At 42.2% G+C, this 19,695-nt stretch overlaps 1 protein-coding gene across 1 annotated transcript in view; it reads left to right on the forward strand.

The window, feature by feature from the left end:
* The window catches only part of NSF (N-ethylmaleimide sensitive factor, vesicle fusing ATPase), a 150,787-nt gene that overhangs the window by 123,272 nt on the left and 7,820 nt on the right, over positions 1-19,695 (forward strand). The gene's annotated exons all lie outside the window — the stretch shown is intronic.

A 19,695-nucleotide genomic window follows, 5' to 3' on the forward strand; every position in this document is an offset into this window, starting at 1 on the left:
GGTGGCTCATTTAGTTAAGTGTCTGCCTTAGGTTCGGATCATGATCCCAGGGTCCTGGGATCGAGCCCCACATCGGGGCTTCTTGCTCAGCAGGGAGCCTGCTTCTCCCTCTCCTCTGCCTACCCTCCTCCTGCTTGTGCTTGTGCTCTCTCTCTGCCATGTAAATAAATAAATAAAATCTTGTCAATAAATAAATGATTAGATAAAGTTGCTGGAAAAAGTAAATAACCCCAATATCCATATGTATCACATACAAAAAGAATCCTTTCTTAGGAAGTAGCACTTTAAAAATAATTAGGTTGGGGGACTTTCTCCAGGTATTTAAATTTATATCTTGTTCAGGGATACCTGGGTGGCTTAGTTGGTTAAGCAGGTCATGATCCCAGGGTCCTGGGATCAAGTCCCACGTTGGGCTTCTTGCTCAGCAGGGAGCCTGCTTCTCCCTCTACTGCTCCCCCCTGCTCATGCTCTCTCTCTGTCAAATAAATAAATTAAATCTTTAAAAAAATTATATCTCACTAAGTCTTTAGCTTAAAAAGAATTTATGCTAAAAATTATTTGGGAGAAAGAAGAATCATTTTTCAACGATATTTTTTAAACTGCTTGTCCTTTACATTGTTAAATACATTCATTTAAACAGAGAGGTGTACCTTGGTTGAAAATTATTTGTAATCCAAAATAGATACTGATAGAAATAAATAGAGCATATTTTAAAAAGACTTGCAGCATTTTGATTAAAGATTTAGGAATAACTTTCCGTTTTATAAAAATGTAAAATTCTTGAGGAAAGGAACATTACCTAATTTTTTAAATCTCACAGTGTCTGGCACAAGTTTATACACATGTACTTCATGAATAACTTATTCAATAAAAAATATAGATAACTTCCTTCCAAAGACATTTTTTGAGTGTTCACTTATTTTGGTGGGCTTACTTATTTGCATTGTTGTAATTTACATTTGGCAAGGTATGATTAAAGTGAAAACATTCAAAAATTAACAAATTTCAAATGGCCAATGAGCACATGAAAAGATGCTAAACATCATTAGGCATCAGGGAAATGCAAATCGAAGCCACAGTGAGACACCACTTCATACCCACCAGGATGGCTATAACCCAAAAATCAGATAATAGTAAGTGTTGCTGTGCATATGAAGAAATTGGGAACCTTATACACTGCTGGTGGGAATATAAAAATTTTGCAGCCTTTGGGAGATAGTCTAGCAGCTCCTCAAAAGGTTTGAGATAAAGTTATAATATGACCCAACAATTTAGGTATATACCCGAAAAAAATGAAGATATATGTCCACACAGGAGCTTGTAGATACATTCAAAGCAGCATTATTCGTAATAGCCAAAAAGTGGACACTGCCTAGATGTTCACAAATAAACCATGGTATACTCCATACAATGGAGTATCGTTCCACAATAAAAAGAAATAAAGTCCTATCACATGCTACAGCATAGATGAACCATGAAAACCTGCTAAGTGAAAGAAGCCAGGTGCAGAAGACCCACAAAAGACCACAGATTGATTCCATTTGTATGAAATGTCCAGAACCGGCAAATCTGCAGAGACAGAATCTAGTAGATTCATGGTTGCCTAGGACTGGGAGAGGTGGATAGGGAGAATGAGAGGTGACTAGTGGGTGTGGGGTTTCTTTTTGGGGGTGTGCCACATGTTCAGAAATTGATCATGGTGATACTTGCACATTCTGTGAATGTACTAAAAACCATTGAATTGTACACTTTTAAATCAGTGACCTGTGTGTTCTATGATTTGTACCTCAATAAAGCAGATACTTTAAAGAAGAAAGTGATTGCGAAAGCTGCCTAATTGAGGAAAGGAGGGTTGTAGGGAGAGCTAGAAGCCAGGAGTGAGCATCCCAGGTCCATGGCCCAGCTTGGGAGAAGTCTTAGGAACAGGGACTGGATCCTTAAAAAGGGATGTGGAATGAATTTCTGCAAGGACTGAAAAGGAAGGGTATAGGAATATGTAAGAAGTCAAAGATCTGGTTGCCTTAGTGATTAGAAATGGCAGGGATCCCCTTTTAAGGATTACTAGCCTGTCATGGATCAGAATTTGGTGACTCTGACCTGGCCTGCAGGACAGTGTCTGGTGGAAAGTCCATCAGCGGCCAGAGAAGTTCACGTTTCAAATATCTCGAGTTGGCCTACATTTGACGAAATAAAAATACGCTTTTCCTGTACCACCTTGCTTTTTAAATTAGTATGTATTCTCAGGAGAGCAAGGGAGAATTTTCAGTCTGATCCAGTGTGGGGAATGTTGTCTTTCTAAAATGTGGAAGCACTGACTTCACCAAACCATTATCCATGTAGGTTTTTCAGATGTCTTCAATTAAATATTAAAAGCGTATGAACCTGAGTGTTGTAGAGCCACGTAGGGTGGTAGGAAACTATTATTTTTATCACTGCCAAGAAAACCGAGAAGTTGAAGGCCTTTTTCTTCGAAACGAGGAACCGTACATGTATACAATATAGTAATCATATCAGCCTCAGAATCCTTAATATTGCATTCGTTGTAATTCCAGCTTTCACACAGAAAAATTATGTGTGCATGTGTGCACATGCTCAAATAAAAGAATCCCTTCAGGGGCACCATGTTGTTATGTATCCAGATATCCTCCCCTCCCCCACACCCCTCCCTCGTTGTAAATTGGCTTATTAAAACTGGTTCACAAGCCTTCTTTTTTTCCCTTTGTGATTGCCTTGGTCTTGGATTTTCAGCGTAGGACTAAAAATTCAAGTCAGATTTCAGTTACTAGGATAATTTTCTTTGAATTTTAAATTTTTCTAAGTAAATGCATAGATTTTTAATGAACCCGGCATTCAGTGGGTTTGCTTTAAATTTAGCTGGAGAGTTAATTTCATGATTGATTTATTAGCCCTTTGAAAGTATAAAAAGTGGTATCCGTAGTTCATGAAGACTGAAAAACATCATCACATTTTGTTTAGCATCTTTTTAAAACCAATTAAAAGCTTTTCTAAAATGGATTGAACAGGAGAAAATAAAACATGTTCCCTAGGTCTTTATTTCAATCAAGTTGCCCTGTGTTGTGCAGGAGAAGAGATCGAGGGGGGGTAGAACACTGAAAAGGGCTGTCCCAGCAGGGAGTCACGCCGGAGAAAAGGGCTGCTCTGAGAACTCCCGGCCACGGCTCAGAAAGCCCCCGGCCGGCTTCATCTACATGCAGAGTCACACAAGGGGTGGGGGTGCTCCCCCGCACCACAGAGGTTTCACATGTGCTTCCCTGCTGATTCCTGTGAAAAGCTAACAATTGGCTCGGAGGGTAAAAGACCACTGCAGTTCACCCTCCCCGGGCTGGATGTACAATTTGTCCAGTGTTAGGAAATGTCCGGCTTAGCAGTGAGAGGCTTGAAGACACCCCTCCTTCCAGTGAGATTCCGAAAGCCACCTCTTTTACTCAGTGACACTGGGGCCCTTTTCAGGTTTTGCAGATTTATGGAAGTTAAGGGGAATGGGCTTTTCAGCATCAGGAGGATGAAAGCCTTGGTCTCATCGGCAAGGAAGATGCGGTAGGACAGCCGTAAGGCCAGGTGAATCTTCCCGCAACCTGCGGCACCCAAGGCACGTGTTTTTTTTCTTTCTGGGGAGACAGGATAAAGCACCCGCAAAGGAACTCCTAGGCTGTAAAATGACATGACTTCCCCAGTGTCCCCAAGCACGCATGTAGTTAGTTAAACCCATTAACCTGACTGCTTTAGCGCTCCGTGTCCTCGACATGATGGGGAATCAGATCGGAAGACTGCGTCTGTAGTCTGTCCTACAGTTGTCTGTCAGAATGGATAACCGGTCCTCTCTGAGCTCCGTGAGATGGTATATAGAAATCGGTAGCATCCGTGAGGGGACCCAGCTAGTGGCAACTCTCAGCGCAGCCCCCACCAGCTGCCATCCAGCCTTCCCCAGGGCTGACCAGAGCTGGGGTCTTTGTCCGCATAGAGCTTCTTTGCCCCATACCAGCTGGAAAACTCTTTGAAAACTGTACACTCTTACAAGAGAAGATCACTCTGAATTCATAGCAGTGTCACTGAAGTAGAATTCAGACCTAGTAGTTAGAGTTTTAGGTAAAGTCAGAGGTGTTGGAAAAAAAACAGCTACCTCACTGCCCTGGCCCCTAGGGTTTAGAGCCAGGATTGGCATCAGGTACTAGAAAAACACTGAAGTGAGCTGCTGGTGGGAACTCAGGCAGGTGGCTCTGTCTGTCCCATAGACATAGACTGTGTTTTAACCTCACCAGTCTCTCGACAAGACTGCTCTTCACGTATTCCTGACAGGACATCCAAGTCCAGTCTTCAGAGATGTTATTAGGAAGTCTTGGTGCTATTAAGCAACTCTTCAGCCTTTGGGTTGCTTCAGTGAAAGAAGCAGATGATGGAAGAGACTCCAGATCGTGCAGGCTTAAACATGAGTATCTCCCCATCTATCTGTTCAAAATTAACTCTGGCTAATGACTACAATATGACTCAATAAGATGTAGAACCGCTTTAGGAAAGAGGTGTAGTCATTTTGCCAGACATATTAATCGTAATCATTGATGTGATGACTTGTGCATTGGACTGCTTTGTTGAAGAAAAGTTGTACGATGGTTGACAGTTCAGTGGTCCAGTTTTTCCATTTATTAAGTCAGTGACATTAGATGGCTACTATATTTTATAAAATTCTCTATACTTTGCTTAGTATAGTAGGTTGTCTCAAAGTTCTATGTAAATTGAATATATATTTTATATATATATATATAGAGAGAGAGAGAGAGAATGATTTCAGTTACATAAAAACTAGTGAGAGAAATGTGGTGCGTTCATTTATAAAACAATGCTACAGATACCTGCTGAATAAACCATGTTTTCAGGGGCACGTGGCTGGTTCGGTCAGTAGAGCGCGTGAGTCTTGATCTCAGGGTCACAAGCCCCACGTTGCGTGTGGAACCTACTTAAAAAATAAAGTAAACAGGGGTGCCTGGGTGGCTCAGTGGGTTAAGCCTCTGCCTTTACCCGCTGGCTCAGGGTCCTGGGATCGAGCCCTGCATCGGGCTCTCTGCTCAGTGGGGAGCCTGCTTCCCCCTCTTCCTCTGCCTGCCTCTCTGCCTACTTGTGATCTCTCTCTCTGTCAAAAAAATAATCTTCTTAAAAAAAAATAAAATAAATAAAAAATAAAGTAAATAAATCAAAAGAGACACACATTAAAAAAGCATGTTTTCAAAATAGGGTTTTTGTTGGGTGTGGGAGAGCACACCTATAATAGGTATTAATGGATATAAAAAACTGTAAGACATGTAGGCACCATTTTCAGCTAACTCAGAATTACATATGTGAAGTTTAATCATTGGGAAACTGCTAATGGAGCTGAGGCACAATATTCTCTCCCTGCCAGAGTGTCTTCACCGAGCCCTGCTGCGATAAATATCTTACTGTGACATGACCTCAGGGTTAAAGAAGTATTGATTTTAGTAACATAGAATTCTGCAGTGGCGTGGGTCTTGTGCGGAGCCCCGTCTACAGACCTTGCTCTTTGTATCGGAGCCAGAAAACCTGAGTTTGAGTCTTAGCTCAGTCAACTTTGAACCAGTCCCTTAAAATCTTTGTCAGTTTCCTCATCTGTAAAATGGAGGTAATTCTCCCTCCGTACCTACCCCACTGAGGGCCAATAAAGATCATGTATCAGGAGGTCCTCTGTAACCCTGTGGGCTGCGTAGATGAAGGTACTGATGCTTTCTCGTGCAGAGCATGGAGTTACTAAAAAGTAGGAATCTGCCATTGTCCACAGAGCATGGCGTCTGTAAAGGATTGATTGATAGAGTCTTAACCCAGCATCTTCGAAAAGAGAATGGATGTTCTCTTGACTGGAATATTCCCATTGCTTGGTGCCAAGGGTTGACCATCTCCAATTCTGCTCCTGTTCTGTGGCTGTTCCAACATTCTTAGAGGGTCTGGTATTTCATTAAGACCGTTGTTTGGAACTAGATTTTCCAGTTTGTTTGTTTGTTTGTTTAAAGAAAGGAGGTGCCTTTGAATGGTCCACAGTATCTTTTTAGCCTGTAAGATAGGAAAACTAAAGAATGCAACTGCTGAATAGAGCAGATTGGCAGAAAGTGAGCAGGAGATGCAACCTGGAATGCCCAGGCACAGACTCCTTCATTCACAGTACTGGGAAAACACAAGTACGCCCTGCTTCCCTCTCTCCCATGTGCTGGAATTTAGAAGCTTCCTAAGTACTCTGGTCTGAGGATTAGAGATCCCTGTGATAAACGAAGAATGAAATAGAGACAGGAAGTTCAGGGCTGAGCAGGGTAAGGAGCCAAGGGAGGAACAGGGCTTCTGGCCATTGTCAGATCTCTGAGGACACTGCCTGTTACATTTATCCTCAGCCTCCAAGGACTGGCCCACCTACTTGCTTTTCCCCTACAGCCACCTGTTGCTTGTGACTAAAGCTCCCCTGTTCTCCTAACTTAGGGTGGACCAGGTTAGTGTCTCACAGCTTCCCTCCTGACTTTTTGTCCCTGAAACAAGAGCACAGATCTTTGGAGATTTCCTAGGACTCTATACTGTGTGGCATAACAACTGTTGGGTAAGAAGAGCCAGTAAGGGGCACCTGGGTGGCTCAGCGGGTTAAAGCCTCTGCCTTTGGCTCAGGTCATGATCCCAGGGTCCTAGGATCGAGCCCCGCATCGGGCTCTCTGCCCAGCAAGGAGCCTGCTTCTTCCTCTCTCTGCCTGCCTCTCTGCCTACTTGTGATCTCTCTCTGTCAAATAAATAAAGTCTTAAAAAAAAAAAAAAAGTTGTTTAAAAAATAAAAAAGAAGAAGAGCCAGTAAGAGGAATCTTACAGAAGGTCCAGAACAGTCCGTCAAGATTCCTGATAGCTATTGGGAAGTAGATGGAATGAAGTCTTGATCTTATTAAGTCACTACGTGGTCTGAAGCCACATGTTAATCTTGAGACCTTCCGTACCCCTCACACTGGGGAATGGAAAGAGGGCTTCCAAAAGCAGGTGCCAGACAATCTGCGCGGCCCTGCCCTCACCTTCCTTTTTTTTTTTTTTTTTTAAAGATTTTATTTTTTGTTTGACAGAAAGAGATCACAAGTAGGCAGAGAGGCAGGCAGAGAGAGGGGAAGGGAAGCAGGCTCCCTGCTGAGCAGAGAGCCCGATGCGGGGCTCGATCCCAGAACCCTGGAATCATGACCTGAGCCAAAGGCAGAGGCTGTAACCCACTGAGCTACCCAGGCGCCCCCCCCCTTTTTAAATTAAACCATTTAGGCTACGTGGATGATAGTGCTTACTACAAATGGGTGTTTTAAAAATGGTGGGTCTTAACTACACATAGAACTGGCATTGGCAATGTAAATAATGCATGAGAATTAGAATCCAAAGACTGGAATTTGAATCCAGTCACATCTGAGCCTCAATTTTCTACTTTTCTAGAATAGAAACAATAGTATGACTGAGGTTAAGAATGTGAGAGTTTAATAAATGTTTATTGCAGTTCTCTGTAACCTGCAAAGCACAACTCGGCCATTACTTTATTATTCACTTCCATGAAAACTTTGACTCTGTCTTTCCCCACACAAAAATATATAAAACCAACAAAGCAACCAACCCTTATTAAAGGAGCTCGGCGCCAGGTGGCTGCTGCCGAAGAAACCAGCCCTAGAAACTGGGAAGAAAGTGCATAGCAGCTTTCTCTGCCAGTCATCCTGTTCCTTGCAGCCCCTGCCTGCCTTAGCCAGCCTCGGAGCAAGTGGAAGATGGGAGCCAGTTTCCAGAATAAGAGGGACAATAACGGGAAGGAAGGACGGGGAGAAATAACCAGGTGACCACAGTCAGATAGAAAATTCTGGCCACCCAGCTCGTGATCCATTGTCTCTATAAACTGGGCCTGTGTCAGAAACTGCCGGAATAACTCTCAAGTCACCTTTCACTTAATCCTGAGTTACCCTCCGAGTGTGATTTCAAAGAAAAAAGGACCGAGGGTGAGGGGGTGTAATGCCGAAATTGTTCCTCATGGTCGTCTTTATGTCAGTGGCCCTCCAGGTTTTTGAATGCATACCCCTACCAGTAAAGAAAGCATATGAGCTTATCCTCTTAACCTTTTTTTCCCTCCCAACCTTTTAATACTACATCTCTTATTCTATCAGATGATGTTCATTTTAGAACATACACAAAAAAGGAAATTTTTTGAAGAATGTGGTCAAAAATAAAAACCAAAGGAAGTTCTATTATTTCCCCATCTTAAAGGCACCTGCTGTACCCTAGATGGTAGGATTATAGGTAATTTTTTTTTTCTGCTTTATTGCTTCTTACAGTTTATAAATTTTCAACAGTAAGCATTTGTTACGTTATAATCAGGAAAAAAGAAAAACTTAATGTGTATACGATTGTTTTCATTTTTTACCAGCAGCATGTAACTGTCAAAATTTTTTAATTCTAATCCTTCCAGCTGATTTGCTCTTCGCCTAACAGGGTTAAATGAATGCACCTTTGTCTCTCAGCTTGTCTATGTATAATTTCTTTTTTGAACCTTGTTTTTTCTTGTAAGGCTGATTTAATTTAAGGTCTGGTCTGTAAGACGCCCTGCAGTCCTGAGAGGAAAACTGTGAAAATGTCTCATGCCTCTCACAGTTGTCCGTGGAGACCCACCTTGGCATTCAGCTCAGTGTTGTGCCTCCAGTGGGCTCTTATGAAGCTGGAATGCCAGTGTGACCAAGGTTGACGAAGATAGATGGTGACAATTGTATTAAGTTCCATGGAAGGCCAATGGGAAGGTTTCTGATCCCCATCCAGAAATATTTCTTTCGACATACAAGTTTGAAATCTGACTTTACAGAATATATGCTTTCCCTAGGATGTGCACTTAATAAGCATCTGTTCCACACTGTAAAATAAAGGGTGAATGAGACTCTTGTACCTGCCCTCAAAGAGCTTATGATCTAGACCCACCTAGTCAGTTGTGCAATTGGCGAGCGAAGTAGAGTAACAGTTGAGATTTAGCATCCAGCCCACCCTTGGCTCACCAAGCTGTCCACCCCAGTGGTGCGGGGCCGTATCTGCTTGGAGTGGGGTTGCTGCATTTGGTTGATCAGAATAAAGGGCACTCAATTAAATCTGAATTCCAGAAAGATACCAGATAATTTTTGGTCTATCGCATGCCGTGTTTGGGGCTTTATCTGGCAGCCTCAGCCCTGAGAGTGACTTCTAGACGGTGCTGGGGCTTTGCTGCGTGGGGCAAGGAGAGCTGCAAGCTTCTTTCTAGTTCGTCTACCGAGGAAAGGTTTTGTGGGTTTTTTTGGTTTTTTGGGTTTTTTTTAATTAACTGAGTCTAGTGCCCCTGTCACAATCCAGTGATGGAGAGACGTGTGTGAACTTGATGTATCTGATGAAGTTTTATAAGCTGTGTCGGTTCCAGTGGAATACAAAGGAAAGCACAGCCCATCTTACTGAGAAAATCTGCAAACGTTCCACAAAGCGTTCTTGATCTTGGTCTTGAAAGGTGACTAGAACGGGACTTATCAGGGCCGTTGTGCCACGCTAAGGAATTCCAGCTCAGATGCAAAGAGGAGAGACGGTAAAAGATGCATCTACGCCAGAATTAGCACATTTTTATTACTTACACACTACCTGGTACTTGGAAATGTAAGGATATGTTTTGTGTACAGTTACTTACCTCAGGCTTCCTACGGCGTATTCGTTTTCCCTGGAGACAAGAATAGGAATTCGTAACAAATCAAAAGCTTTATTTTTTTCAAATGATGAAAGCATAACCTCTTTAAAATATGTATTGTTACACTTTAGCCTTTTTTAAGAGGAAAGATTGCTACATACATTTGTGGTGTTTGCACTGTGTTAAAGAATAAGGATCATCGGGGCGCCTGGGTGGCTCAGTGGGTTAAGCCGCTGCCTTCGGCTCAGGTCATGATCTCAGGGTCCTGGGATCGAGTCCCGCGTCGGGCTCTCTGCTCAGCGGGGAGCCTGCTTCCCTCTCTCTCTCTGCCTGCCTCTCTGCCTACTTGTGATCTCTGTCTGTCAAATAAATAAATAAAAATCTTTAAAAAAAAAAAAAAGAATAAGGATCATCATTATAAATCATAATCACACGGGTCAGAAATATCACGGGGGACAGCACGAACTGTTGGGATGTGTACAGCTCCATCCAGGCAGTCATGAAATATGTCCAGGGTGCCCTGTTTTGTTTTGTTCTAGTTCTTTGGTACCTTTTCTTGTTCTTAGTGGTTTTACCATTAGCTTTGACTTGCAAAATCCCATTGAATTGTGTTAGCCTGCCTGCCTCTGATGGTTCCGCTTTTCTAATTTGCTGCCTCTGGTCAACTGTGAACTAAAAAAGGTTGGGACTCATGAGTTGTTTGTAAAGTAGGAATAACCAGGCCACAAGAGTTGGAAGAGTTTTCCCGTGAGCAGGGCCACATTACGACTTACATGGGCCCTTTCCTCCATTAAAAACATTCAGAATTTTTATTTTCCAGCTGTTGGTATTTCAGACATCTTCTTGAGGTGCCTGACTGGCTCAGTCAGTAGAGCACGTGACTCTTGACCTTAGGGTTGTAAGTTTGAGCCTCATGTGGAGGTGTAGAGTTTACTTAAAATCTTTAGGGGTGGCTCAGTTGAGCATACGACTTAATTTCAGCTCAGGTAGTGATCTCAGGGTCATGAGATCGAGCCCCAAGTCAGGCTCTGTGCTGGGTGTGGAACCTGCTTAAGATTCTACCTCTCCCTCTGGTTCTCCCCCACCTAAAAAAATAAATAAAAATGAAATAAAATAAAATAAAATCTTTAAAAATAATAACAACAAGACATTTTCTTTGACCTGAAAGTTCTTTGTTTTCTTCTGATTTTAGAAGAAAATAGAGGGGTACCTTGTTGGCTCAGTCGGTTAAGCATCCAATTCTTAATCATGGCTCAGGTCTTGATCTCATGGTTGTGAGTTCAAGTCCAACACTGGGCTCCACACTGGGAATAGAGCCTACTTTAAAAAAAAAAAAAATTAATATTTTTGTGGGCCCTTCCAAGTTTTATGGGCCCTGGCCACTGTGCCTGCTGTGCCTAATGGATAAGATGACAGTAGCAGTGAGTAAAATCACTTGAATTTCACTTTGTTTTGGTGCTAGAAGTTAGAGGATTTTTGCTTATTTCTTGGCTCTGTGTTCTGGATAGCTGGAATTATTCAGCCGACTGGCTTCCATTTAAGTGGGGGCATGTTGATCCGTGTTCGAAAAGGTTGGGGCCTGCAGGATTCCATGGACTTGTGTTGGGTTAAGTGAGGGCAGAGTGTGGAGAGAAGGCAAGTTCTGAAATATCTTGGACATAAGACATCATTGTGAACCGGTAGAAAACTCTGGAAAGCATTTCAGTAAAGAGGAAGGCTATGGATAAAAGTCACAGAGGTAGAAATTAAATGAGAAGGAAGAAGAAAATTGACCTGATTAGAGCACAGAGGTCATTGTAGGGCACATCAAACTAAATGACGAGAAAGGGAAGGAAACTTCCTGTGTGTGCCAGACTAAGGAGTTTGGATCTGCTAATGAATCAGTGGTCATCTTAGTTCAGTTTCTAATGAGAACTATTCTTTTCGGCACTAAGAATACTGTGGCATAGTCACAGTATTTATTTTCTTAATTTAAACTTTCTCCTAAGAGCTCAGAGATCATAATTCCTAGGTGATGTATCTCCCTGCCTCATAATTAAGAGATCAGCCATTGCTGATAGGAGTTAAAAATTGCACAGATGAGAACAATGGGCAGCAACGCATAATGGAAATGTCTAAGACGCCTGAACTCTAGCTTCAGCTCCCTGCCTAGATGTAGAAGCCGCAGACAGGTCCCTTCACCTCTCATCCCAGATTTCTCATCTACAAAATAACCAGGGGAAGACTAGGTCATCTTCAATATGAAGTCATCTTCAAGAGCTACTCAGGTATAAAACGTCATGATTCACTGTCTTTCTCACAAACTGATACTAAAATATTATGTAATATGATGAAGTGATCTGCTCTTGCCTATAGTAATTATTTTAAATGATTTGGGGTGAACTTTCTCATTTCATACTCAGTCTGCATCGTGAATTCCCCTCCTTATTGTCCTCTGCCTCGCTCACAGCACCACGAGGATGGTTACAAAGACCGACAAAGACCGTAGACTAAGAATTTGCTCCAGGGGAGAACCTAATGGAGAGTTTAAGTGTAGTTGTCTGCCTGGCTGTAGCATGATTTATGTGAAACATCCTTCCTTTGGTATTCAACTTAAATATTTAACCACGAAAAAAAAAGAAGTTACCAGACATTTGAGCATGAGAAATCAGAAATGCATGCAGAATATGCACAGAGGCCCCAACCTCTCCTTTTACTGTCCCGACTACTGGTTGTTTTGAATAGTTGTTCCTTTTCCCCCTTGTTTGGGGAAACCAAGAGTTATAGGAGATGCTTAATAACACTTGTTGTTCCACTAGCTTGAATGAATGCCTTCTAATGAATCTCCGCTCTTCCCCATCAGTGAAATCTGTACTATCTGGTCCGTAGCTTAACTATGCATCCGATGAGTTGATTAATTGAAACAAAGAGATGACAGCCTTCCTGGCATCTGCCGACATTGTAAATGAGGTGTACATGCCATTCATTCTAGATTATTTTCTTGAAAACCTGTTACCGCATTCCCCATTGGGAGCTCCAAGGTATAGACTCTGAAATAGTCGTTATTTTCCTGTTGAACACTTGGTATCACGTGCCTTTTCCCAGGGTGGGAACAGGGAATGTAATGAGGAAGGAGTGATCTGCACCCCCAAAGTCTACAGTGAGATTACTGTTTCACGATTCATTCATTCAACGCAAATGTACTCTAACCCCCGACATATCAATAGATCCAAACAGACAAAAATTCTGTCCTCCTGAAGGAAGACCAGCAATAAATACAATACTAAGTGAAGACAGTAAGTGAGTGAAGTATTTCCCATGTTAAAAGGTGATCCATCCTGGGAGGAAGAGAGCAGAATGAAGGGAACAGAAGAGGAGAGGTCTGCAGTTCTACAAGGTGGAGGGCTGTGTGAGCCTCACTGAAGGGGTGACGGTCAAGCAATGCCATGACGTCAGGGGGAGAATCACGTGGTCGGTCATATAAGGGAGGAGCTTTCTAGGTGGAGGCAGTGCAGGAGTGACTTCTGTGGCCTGGGATGCTGCGCTAACAGCCACCAGGGCCAAGATGAATAAAACAGGGCTCTGTACACACAGGGAGCCGACAGGCTAGGAACAAGATTCAGGCTTGCAGTTAAGGGCAGCCATAAAGCTGTGTAAGAACTGTGGTGGGTAGAATTTTTTTTGTTTGTTTTTTTGTTTTTTTGTTTTTTCAACATCTCTGTGTTGAATAATACAAACAAAGTCAACATATGTGAAATTCTTCCCGTTATGTGACTGAGGCTAGGTAAGCAGGGGAGTAAAGCACGGCTTCCTGGGAATGCTTCTTCACACCCCTGCCCGGAACTGGCCTCTCCCTCAGAAGCCTCTTGCTGAGGCCACTCACTCTCACCCCCCGCCCCGACTCTGAAAGGCGATGGTGGGTCTTTAGTTCAGACCTCATGTGGGCCTTACTGGAACCCTAGTCAACTGAAGACTGGGGCTCTGCTCTCCCCTGAAAGTGAATCTTGGGAGAAGGCGCTCCCTGTGCATCATTAGGGTTAGGCTGTCAGGACCCTGGGCCGGGAGGAGAGAGATTTGCAGACACCCCACTGCTTGCCCACCCAACCTAACTAACCCTGACCTCACCTCGCGTTAGGGAGTCCTGACCTCCTACACAGGATGCTCTGTCGGGTTCCCTTCAAGACCCTTCATTCAAGCTTGCACCTCCTTTCATTCTCGCCTCCTCTGAATGACTCCCCTTCGCCAGCCTTCTCCGCCCCCTCGCCCCCAACAGCACTGTACTCTGACAGGTGGGTAGGATTTGTATCCCATTTTTATGATCGAAGTGGAGACAGGTACTCAGAAGTGAAATAATCTACCCCAAACCACACCGCTGTGAGCGACAGAGCCAGTCCTTTTGCTCCTGTACCAAGCCACCAATCCATCCGGAGACTTGTCGCTCCTCCTTTGCCGTCTGCCAGCCCTGCGCTTGCCTTAAAAAGGACATCATCGTGTGTGTGAGGTCTCTGGGGACGGGGTAGGGGGTTGCGAGGGAGGTGCAGATCCTTCCTGGGCGTGCTGACTTGGAGAGCTGGCATGTCGCTGTCCACCGGCCCCTAGACTGTCCTGCCCGGAGCTGCCAGGATCCTCTTTCTCTTCCTCACTCTTCTGCCTCCTCAAGAACCTTCTTTAGTTTCCTGTTGCTTTTTATATCAAATCTCCTTCCTTAATTAAGCATTTCGAGTCTTCCTTTCAGTGGCTGCCCACTCCCCTCTCTAAAAAGCCTTCGTTTTCAGCCTTGAACTCTCTGGTTCAGCTGCCTCCACCACCCACATAGGATTTAGTAGCATTAGGAGACCCTTCCCTTCTCCTCCAGGACCTCCTCTGTGTCCGTGAGCCCCCGGTACTGCGGCAGTCTTCCTAGATGCCCCAACTCCAAGGAAACTGTCCCCTTATGCCATTATAAATCTGTGTTTGCTGATGTGTTACTTGGTACTGGTCCCTGAATGTGCATTTGCTCTTCCCAGCTAAATTGTAATCACTTTGAGGGCACAAACCAAATCTCATAATTCCATAAATACCTGAACAGAATAAATTCTTGGTAATGATCTGACTAGTCTTCTACTTACTGGGTTTATAAATTCTTAACACTCTGAAAATCTTCTCTCTCAAAAAAACCCTCAGACTCTTAACAATCAGAAAATAAAGTTTAAGGCCCCGGCACTCAGCAGTTTTGAGTTGCACTTTTAAACTCACTTCTTAATCCATTTCAGGGTTCCCGATTGTTCCCGGTTAATTCTTCTTACTGAGGGTGTATTACACTTGCCCAGAATTGAATGATATGGAAAGAATGGCCTTTCTTTTACTGCATAACTGACTTTACTTTTGTTCACAGGTTAAAATCAGCCCTTCCATTCCACTGCAGTATTATATTGGTGGCATTTTTATTTAAGAAAAAAAAAAAGCTTTCTTCCACATGAACTTTTGTTACAAATCAGTTTATTGGGGCCAATCAATGGGCAGGACCTATGAAAGGGTGTGGATTATCTGGTTAGTCCTTTGTGTGGCAAAAGGCTTAGATACTGCTTAGTACTTTGTTCATTCTTCATCATGTAAAGAAGTGTTTTTTTGAAGGATCAACACCTGACTGAGCCCTGCCTTTTTCATGGAAATGTTTTCACCTGAGTTGCTTCTTATGGCACTGAGAATTAGTTAACTAATACTTATTTAACCTTGGAACAATGTTTATCATAATCCGATTGGCAGATAATCATTTTATTTAGGCTCGTTTCTTTATTATATCAGGAACTAGCAAATCTCAGTAAAGAGTATGCTGGGAACAATTTCTTTTTTTCTCCTTCAAATAAGTTATCATTCTATTATTTTTCTTTCCATCAAGGAGCGTGTTTCCATGCTGTAGACTTAAGACTAGTAGCCACACATTAACGAGTTGGATTTCCCCTCTTGGGTTGAACTGTACTTTTATTTTTTAAAGCCAGCTTTCCTATTACGTGCTGCTGGCAGCTTTTCATCCAGAATGTTCTCCGGTATGATTTACCACATTAACACACTCAGAGTTGTTTTTTCATGATAAAGCTTCCTCATGAGCATTACCACTAATTAATAGACAAAATGACCCAGCACAATTTAATTATTTGGTAATGATTTTCGGTGTTTTCGTAAAGATGAGCTTTACAAGTCAAGGCCTGAACTTGCCTGGGTCGTGACCTCTCTGCAATGTTTGCAGTCTTGTTAAACAAGGAGTAGAGCAAAACATAAATTAGTGTTTCCATTATAAGTTGCTGTACGTTTCCCAGTCTTTCAACACTCCAAAGAGCATAGTCATGGTTAAATGTAAGAGAAAGTTTCACTTGGAAAATGGCAATTCCTGCTTTCTGGAGTGAGTAAGAAGCTTCTTCCTTAAGGCCTTTCTTCTAGGGCCAATGTGTGGCCCTCCTGGAGAGGAGACAAGATGAGGGAGTTTGAGTGTTGAGCTATAGAACACTAAAAACCTCAGGAAAAGGACTAGATGACAGTTGCCTTTCATTGTAATGAGGATGTACTAGCCTGTGTGGTGGCCCTTAGCATCTGGTAGCCTTCAGGGTTGTGTTCTAAGTTTAGAGATGGAATTTAGCGTGGAATGTTAAAGTACTACTCTTCTGTGATAGTAGAAATGTGTATATCTTTGTGTGTTTGTAATTACCCCGACTCCCCAGTTTTTGTTTTTATTATTCTGCCCTCAGACTTATGTATTTCCGCTCCTTCTGGCTTGGAATATCCTTCCCCTTCATCTTTCTAGTCAACCCACTCATTCCTTAAGACCCGCTTCCAGAAGAAGAACAGATGTTTCTCTGCCACATGTTCCCTCCCTCTACCGTGATGACCTGTGCATAATACCCCCCACCTGCCCATAATGCATCCTCATTACCTCTTTTGTAGCTGTCTCTCTCTATATATACAGGGTCTGTTCCAGATTCATCTAGGAGCTTGATAAAGGTCTGTTGATAATGTGTTTGATTTTTAGCTGGTTGAGTTCTTGAATGATAATAATGATTATCCTTCAGTCTGTATACTTCACAGGAATATTGTCCCATGGTCTTTGCAGAGTCATCTGTATGCCAGCCTCTAACTGTGCCAGAAGGTCTTGACTTTGCTTCTCTGATATGCCTTTGTTTTTGTTGGTTCATTTTCCATTATTGGCACAGTAGATGGACAAAAACAGTGGATAAGACTGAGGATGCATGATCTGCCTTATTGATAGTAGTGGTGTAATGTTTACAAAACCCAAACTGAAACTGTTTTGGCATCCGATCGTCAATTTCTTAACATCTTTTCCTGTGTTTATTTTAATTTTCACATAATAATTTATTATGTGATTCATTGATTTTCTTTTTTTTTTTTTTAAGATTTTATTTATTTATTTGACAGACAGAGATCACACGTAGGCAGAGAGGCAGGCAGAGAGAGGGGAAAGCAGGCTCCCTGCGGAGCAGAGAGCCCGATGCGGGGCTCGATCCCAGGACTCTGGGATCATGACCTGAGCCGAAGGCAGAGGCTTTAACCCACTGAGCCACCCAGGCGCCCCTCTTTTTTTTTTTTTTTTTTTTTTTTAAGATTTTATTTGTTCATTTATTTGGAAGAGAGGTGGTAAGAGAGCACGAATGGGGGGAGAAGGAGAAGCAGGCTCCCTGCTCACGTGGGACTTGATCCCAGGACCCTGGGATCATGACCTGAGGTGAAGGCAGATGCTTGACTGACTGAGCCACTCAGGCACCCCTGTTTTCTCATTTTAATATCCTGAGTTTCTAAGATCCATGAATAGGTTTAATGATTGTATTAAAGGCTTATCTTTGAAGTTAGCATGTACGATAAATTTCATGACATAGTTTAGAATGCACTCCTTTCTTATTTTCCAAGTAAATGTTTTTTAAAGATTTTACTTGTTTATTTGAGAGAGAGACAGTGAGAGAGAGCATGAGCGAGTAGAAGGTCAGAGAGCGAAGCAGACTCTCCATGGAGCTGGGAGCCTGATGCGGGACTCGATCCCGGGACTCCGGGATCATGACCTGAGCCGAAGGCAGTCGTCCAACCAACTGAGCCACCCAGGCATCCCCCAAGTAAACGTTTTTTAAAATGTGTTTTTCTTCATCAAGAACAGCAGTATACAGTTTTGGATTCTGGATATGGTTTCCATTCCTGGATCCATCATATATTAGTTATTCGACCTTCAACAAATTACTTGTATCTGTGAGATTCAATAGCTCTATCAGTAAAGTGGAGAGAATACAAGCACTTAATTCTCAGGATTATACGAACATGAAATGAGACGTCTCTCTCAAGAGATGCCATTCTGCAAATGGTTGTCTCTATATTGAATGGTGGGAGACCCAGATCCCTTTCCCCATCGACTCCCAGTATGCCGGAAACTAGGCTTTATAGCTTTCAGGAAGAAGACTGGAAGATTCTTTCCTGGGAAAAATGTACACATTCTGACCTTTGAAGGACCCCCAATCATCAGCCAAGTCTTATCTGATCATCCTGTAGTGAAGCCCTCAGACTAAGAGCTTCTAGTCACTAGGTTAGCTCTTAAATCTGAATAGTCATCCAGCAATCACCAGATCCTCGAGAGAAAGCTCCAGTGAACAAATAGGAAATAAAGGAACTCCAGGGAGACAGGACAAAGCAGAGAACCGAAGAAAACATTACAAAATCTGTAATATTCACACAAATCTAAAATAAGGTATCACACCCATTAAATACAATAAGACATAGTAAAAAAAAAAAAAAAAAGTTCAAGAAACAAGAAAGAGCTCTTAGAAATGAAAAAATATTATAGAAAGAACTTAATATAAAGATTGGAAGATAATGTTGATACTAACCCAAAAAGTATTTGAAAGAGAAAGGTAAAAACCAGGAGCCAAAAAAAAAAAGAAAGAAACTTAGTCGTAGTAGACCAGTATGCAACTAAAGGAGGTTTGGGGGCAGGGGGTAGAGGGGTATAACCCCCCCCCCAAAAAAAAACCAAAAACAAAACAGAAAAACACAGAAAATGAATGAAAAGAAATATCAAAGAAATAATCTAAGATTATTTCCTAAAACTGAATCACTTTTCAGGTTAGAAAGGACCCATCTAGCACCAGCAGAATGAGCAAAGACTTACCTCAAGGTGTGTGATTTTAAAATTATAGAATATAAAGGTAAGGAGAAGGTACTTTAAAATCAAAAAAAAAGAGAGAGAGAGAGAGACAATATCAGAATAGTATCAGTCTTCTAGCCAGCATCACTGAAAATGAAAAGACAATAGAATAATGCCTTCAAAATTCTGGAGGGAAAATTATTTTTAACCTTGTTCTCTGTGCCTAGCTGAACTCTCAGGTATTGAGTGGACAGTATAAATGGTGGAATAAAAGCATTTCCAGACATTCAAAATCTTTGTATTTTTACTTCCTGTGCACCCTCTCTCAGGAAGTTATTGAAGTAGGTGCACCGTGGAAAAGGGAATGAATGCAGACAGACCAGGATGCAGGGGATCTAACAGAAGAGAAGAAGGTTCTAGAACGGCAGCTATGCAGCAGCAATCCATCCAGACTCTCTGAGAATAGAGGGCTCCAGGAGGGGGATGTCTTAAACAAACAAACTTTAAAATTCCCTGACATGTTTGAATGTATTGAAAAGATATTCATGGTTGTGTTTGTTTGGGGATGAACTTGTAATTGGTACTTGGTCAACTAAGCTGAGGGTGAAAATGGCAGTTACTAAGTCTAATAAATACAAAATGTTTCCTAGGAAAGGAAATGTAATAGTGTATTACATAGCTTAGCTGTCAATCATATTTATATAATCATGATAAATACTGAATGTAGCTTAATTCAAAGACTATGAAATAACCACATTGGAAGAGAAGGACAAGAAAAGGGGCACAGGGTGGGGGGTTGTGAAAAAATAATATTAAATCCCCATCTTCAATAATAGGTGGTCAATAAAATTTAAAGCTTAAAACAAATCTAAAAATAGTGGTATAACCTTGTTATTTAAAGAAA

This window comes from Mustela lutreola, chromosome 15, assembly GCF_030435805.1.
Source record: "Mustela lutreola isolate mMusLut2 chromosome 15, mMusLut2.pri, whole genome shotgun sequence".
Lineage (NCBI taxonomy): Eukaryota > Metazoa > Chordata > Mammalia > Carnivora > Mustelidae > Mustela > Mustela lutreola.